We start from the raw sequence: 6356 nt of genomic DNA, 5'->3' as shown, positions 1-6356 counted from the left end.
GTTTTGCCTTTTCTGGAATGTGGTATACTTGGAATCATAGAATGTAGCCTTTACAGATTGGCCCTCTCATATAATAAGATAAATTTAAGTTTTCTCCACATCCTTTTGTAGTTAGATAGCTTATTTCTTTCTATTGCCGAATCATATTCCACTGCCTGGATTTTCCAAAGTTTGTGTATCCACTCACCTAGTAAAGGACACCTGGGCTGCTTGCAAGTTTGAACCATCATGAACAAATTGTTATAAACATTCATGTGCAGGTTTTTGTGTCTACATGATTTTCTTTTTTTTCTGGGTACACCTTGATTTTTTTTTTTTTTACATTTTTTTAAAATTTTATTTTATTTTTAAACTTTACAATATTGTATTGGTTTTGCCAAATATCAAAATGATCTGCCCTTCTATTTTTTAGTAAGAAACTTTGAGAATTTGGGTTAGATACCACTTCAGCCCACATTTTATGTACTCCGTGGGTCAAGGAAGAAAGACAAGCACAATAGCCACACATCCCAGATGTACCAGGCTGATGGGCAATTGTAGTTGGTTGATAAATATTGGTTAAATAAACAACCATGTGACCCAACAAGTAAGTTCATTTGGGGTTCAGAGACTGAATTTTGTCCTCCCCAAAGTCATATGTTGAAGCCTCAACCTCAATGTGACTGTATTTAGGAATAGGTTTTTAAGGAGGTAAAGTTAAGGAGGGCCTTACCTTTAAGGAGGTAAATGTGGGCCCCTAATTTGATAGGACTGGTGTCCTTATAAGAAGAGGAAAGATAGAGATCTCTCTTTCCATTTGCACTCACATACCAAGAACAGTTCATGTGAGGACATAGTAAGAAGGTTGCCTGCTGTAATCCAAGAAGTAGCCTCTCACCAGAGACCAAGCTGACACATTGATGTTGGACTTCCAGGCTCCAGAACTATGAAAAAATATATTTTTGTTGTCACTTCATCCATAGTATTTTATCATAGCAGCCTCAGCAGACTCATACAGGGGGTCTCTGTTCAATGATGTTGTTGGGGAGGTGAACTTAAGGAAATTAAGTGAAAATGTGTCTATCCTGGGTACCCCTGTGGGTCTGAATTGGCAAGAGCCCATTTACCCCCAGGCTCAGATGTGACTTCCCCCTCCAGTAGGTGCCAAAAGTGGTCACAACTTTTGTTCCTTTTACTATGTGCTCATATTTTTTAGATCGAAAGAAACCTTTATATTTTGAGAAGGCTAACTCCACTGGCCACATGAATTGCACATTTCATCCCTGATTTTCTTTTGACATTCAATTGTGTGTAGGTATTTTTTGTGTGTAGGCAACTCTTTTATGTTACCATAGTATATTGATCTGTTCATTTTTTGCTTCTGCTTTTAGCATCATGTTCAGAAATTGTCACCCATAGCAAGATTAAATATATTTATCTTTCTATCTTTTTATCTAGTACTTTGCTGGTTGGACTTTTGCAATTAAATCTTTACTCATCCTACAATTATTTGTATACAAAGTGTGCAATAGGAATCTGGTTCTTTTTAAAGAAATATAAACCAACTTCCTTCTCTCTCTGACTGTTCTATTTCTCACTGACTTCTTGAGAAAATCTGAACGGAATTAGAAAATCTTCCATCAATAGAGGTCAAGAAAAGACAGGTAGAAAGAGAGGGAGGAAAGAAAAAGGGAGATCAAGGGGGAGATTTTGGTTTAAAGAGCCAAGTAGAAAAGCCACATTAGTTTCTCCATGTTCTAAATGAGCAGGTTGGGCAGGATAATCTGTGGAGCTCTGTTCCGGCTCAACTTTATGGGATTTGAGGATTCTGAGGGCAAAACACGTCTCTCATCCAGTTTGTCTAAAATGAGACTGGTGCACACTAAACATCTCTAAGCTGAAATGACTTTTAAGCTCAGGAAATACTGGAACCCACCCGAAAGGACCTTAGAGAAATTTTAACCTCAATCAAATTATTTTGCTGATAAGGACACTGAGTCTCAGGGAGGTTAATGGTGCTACCCAAGGTCCCACAGCTGGTCAGTGGCAGAGTTGACTTAGGCCCCTGAATCGCATGCTGCTTCCTTCCCATTCAGTTCTCCAGTGATCTTCTCATTTGCTCTCACTGTCCTTTTCTTATCGCCTCTTTCACTGAGTCATTTCACTCTAGTCAAGATTGCTCCATCCATTGGACGTGACACTGTTTGACAGTGAGAGCTGAGAAGGAAGGTGGCTTGTACCAGGGAAAATATAACAGAGAAGTGGCTTAGGAAATTTGCCACTTGAGGCAGTGCTTGAGACCCCCTCAGGCACTTTAAAATATTTTTCCCGTGGGAGCCCAGAGATGTTTTTCAGTTGTCTTCTGAGGATCTGATTGCAGCCAAGGTAACGGACTCTCCCATTTTTGCCTAAAAGCAATGAAATGATTACCTATATCCTTAATTTAAATTCCCACTGACAGCTCAGATTCTGTTGCAGCTGGAGGGGCGAGCCGACCTTCACGTCTATTGTCAGCAATGGAGACAGAGAGGAATTTTATTGACCAGAGAGGATAATATGCATTAGGGAAGCCAAGCAAAGATGCTCTGACCTATCGGAATATAGTGCGGGGTCAAAGGGCACAGGATTAGCGCTGCACAACATCAGAGCGCAAATGCCAATCGTGTCCCTTTGTGTGCTCTTCTGCGGCACCCCTGCCTGTCTGCACCTTGGGGAAGGGCAAGAGAGTCTCTTTCAGCTGCTCTTTGCTTATCTATGGCATTGAGAAGAGCTTTGCTGCCAGCACCCTCGAGGCTGACTCTTGAAAAAAAAACAAAATAAAAGGGATAACAACCGATTGCAACATCTCGAATCCCAGAAATTCCATCTGCATATTTTCGGAGCCTCTGGTACACTGGGTCACTCCTTCGGGGGCCAGTTTACTGTATTTTCCTTTAGAAATGAGCCCTCAGAAATCACTTAAAGGAATGCCCAGTGAACAATTCTGCCTTCTTCTCCCCATCCCCCCACCCCCACCCCTGCTGAGTGTCTCTGGAAAAGCTCCTCTCTAGGGACACTTGTTCCGGTAATATCAAGCCCCAGTAATGCATGAGGCTACTGGATATTTTGTTGTTTACTTCTTTCCTCACTTCCCATGTATAGGAGGAGAAGGGCAGCCTCTGGGGGCCCATGCTGAGTTCATCAGATGTCCTGGGAACCAGCTGTCTAAAGGGCTGCCTTTCCCTACTGCAGGGACACAGCACTAAGTGGCAAGCTCCTGACTGTGTGCCTGACACGTATTTTCTTATTAGGTAGGTATTACTAGTACCCCCAGGGCTTCCCTGGGGGCTCGGTGGTAAAGAATATGTCTGCAATGCAGGAGCTGCAGAGACGTGGGTTCAGTCCCTGGGCGGGGAAGATCCCCTGGAGGAGGGCATGGCAACCCACTCCAGTATTCCTACCTGGAGAATCCCATGAACAGAGGAGCCTGGCAGACTACAGACCATGGGGTCACAAAGAGTCAGACACGACTGAAGCAAGTAAGCATGCACCTGTGCACTAGTCCCCTTTTGACAGATGAAGAAATGGTGACCACAAAAGTTAAGTAACTTCCCAAGGTGGTACAGCAAATAAGGACAGGAGCTGTGATGTGAACTCAGGCATTTTGATTCTAAAGCTCCTGCCCTTAACTACGTTCCCTCTCCTTTTTCTCTCCTTCTCTGAAGCAGAGGTTCTTGGTGCTCCACTCAGATTCCCTTTAGCAGGCAGTGCCCCACCCCCTAATGACTATCACTCTTGATTCCTACCAGTTCATGGCATTCTCATCTGCCCAGCTGTCATAAACCTCTCTCACCTCTTCATTCCAGGAGTAGCTTCTCGGTTCTTGTGAAGAAGAGAGCACGCTGGGCAAGGCAACCCTCACCTGGTTGGGGAGCAGTGGCAGCTTGGAGGAAAAGGAGGGTACTTATCAGGTTCTGTGAATGCCCAGTGGACAAGACACAGAGGACGATGTGTAGGGGGAGAGCCCAGCGAAAAGCACCTGAGACTCTTCAGGAGCCTCCAAGACAATTTGGAGGGCTGTGTGAACAGGTGGGTGCAAGGCGAATGCAAGTGATTTATTAAAGTGAATACAATCAGTTTTGAAGCCATAGCTGATGAGGTCTAGGCCCAAGCTCGTTACCTGTGCTGAATAACACATCATCCTAAAACTTAGTGGCACAAAACAACTGCTTGCTGTTGCTTATATATTCTATGGATCAGGAGTTCAGAGAGCATGCATTAGAGACGGTTTGCCCCTGCTCCATGTTGTCTGGGGTCTCAGCTGGGAAAAGTCAGCAGTTGATGGTGACTTGATACTAGGGGCTGAAATCATCCATAAGTGCCTTCACTCACGTGTCTGGCTGTCAATGTTGGTTGTCCTGCAAAAGGACAAAAAATACCCAGGTGATCATGCACCTGTGGAACATATAGACAGATGGCAGAGTTGACCAAAAAGGGGCTTAGGACCTCGTTTGTGGAAAGTACCAGGATGAGGACAGGTGAGTAGGATGGATGGCCACATCCAGACTCCAAATGGCCTTGACATGATGCATGCAGGTGCCAAAAGCTGGCAGATAAACTGTCTTGCTCCTCTTCCTGAGGTTCCCATCTTTACTCAGGTCTATTGGTAAAAAAGCCTCCGTGTCAAGCAGGACATGGTCTGAGTGCTTTGGAAATAGTTATACGAATGGAGATGAAATCATAGTCACTAGATCACAGTATGCTATTGCTGGAAGGAGTTTTGGAAACTATCTAGATCAGTAATTTTTAACAACTAAAAACAATTTTTTTTTCATACAAATCATATGGTTCATCAGACCCAATGTTTGGAGCAGATAAAAGCGCAGCTGATTAGACGGAAGCAGGAGTCCAGTCAAGCTCCCACTGGTCACCTGTGTGAGCCCTGGGGATCTTTTTGATAAGGAGGACATTGAGTCCCAGAGAAGTGAAATGACTTACCCAAAGCCACCCAACAGGTTTTTGATGGAGATGAGAATGGGACTCTGGATTCTGACTCTCAGATGAGGGCTGTATCTACTTTTTACTCTAACATTTTTGATTTATGTCACATAAATTGCATACTCATTGTAGAAAACCTAAAAACATACAGGCACATACAAGAAAATGAAAATCATTTTTAATTCCATGGCCAAGGAATAACCATTTTTAACATTTTCATGTATATCACTTCAGTATTTATCTGTGTGTATATACACAAAGACTTGAGCTATTTCAAAGTTGAGCTATTTCCAGATGAGCTATTTCAAATCCTGAAAGATGATGCTGTGAAAGTCCTGCACTCAGTATACCAGCAAATCTGGAAGTTCAGCAGTGGCCACAGGACGGGAAAAGGTCAGTTTTCATTCCAATCCCAAAGAAAGGAAATGCCGAAGAATGTTCAAACAACCGCACAACTGCACTCATCTCACATGATAGCAATGTAATGCTCAAAATTCTCCAAGCCAGACTTCAACAGTACATGAACCATGAATGTCCAGATGTTCAGGCTGGATTTAGAAAAGGCAGAGGAACCAGAGATCAAATGGCCAACATCTGCTGGATCATTGAAAAAGCAAGAGAGTTCCAGAAAAACACCTATTTCTGCTTTATTGACTGTGCCAAAGCCTTTGATGTGTAGATTACACAAACTGTGGAAAATTCTGAAAGAGATGGGAATACCAGACAACCTGACCTACCTCCTGAGAATCCTGTATGCAGGTCAAGAAGCAACAGTTAGAAATGAACATGGAACAACAGACTGGTTCCAAGTAGGAAAAGGAGTACGTCAAGGCTGTATATTGTCACCCTGCTTATTTAACTTATATGCAGAGTACATCATGTGAAATGCTGGGCTGGATGAAGCACAAGCTGGAATCAAGATTGTGGGGAGAAATATCAATAACCTCAGATATGTAGCTGACACCACCCCTATGGCAGAAAGTGAAGAAGAACTAAAGAGCCTCTTGATGAAAGTGAAAAAGGAGAGTGCAAAAGTTGGCTTAAAACTCAGCATTCAGAAAACTAAGATCATGGCATCTGGTCCCATCACTTCATGGCAAGTAGATGGGGAAACAATTGAAATAGTGAGAGACTTTATTTTGGGGGGGCTCCAAAATCACTGCAGATGGTGATTGAAGCCATGAAACTAAAAGACGCTTACTCCTTGGAAGAAAAGCTATGACCAACCTAGACAGCATATTAAAAAGCAGAGACATTACTTTGCTAACAAAGGTTTGTCTAGCCAAAGCTATGGTTTGTCCAGTAGTCATGTATGGATGTGAGTTGGACTATAAAGAAAGCTGAGTGCCAAAGAATTGATGCTTTTGAACTGTGGTGTTGGAGAAGACTCTTGAGAGTCC

Source organism: Bos grunniens, chromosome 10, assembly GCF_055505025.1.
Source record: "Bos grunniens cultivar Pamir isolate PY7600 chromosome 10, Bosgru_T2T1.0, whole genome shotgun sequence".
Classification (NCBI taxonomy): Eukaryota; Metazoa; Chordata; class Mammalia; order Artiodactyla; family Bovidae; genus Bos; species Bos grunniens.
Note: the sequence above shows the minus strand (reverse complement) of the source record.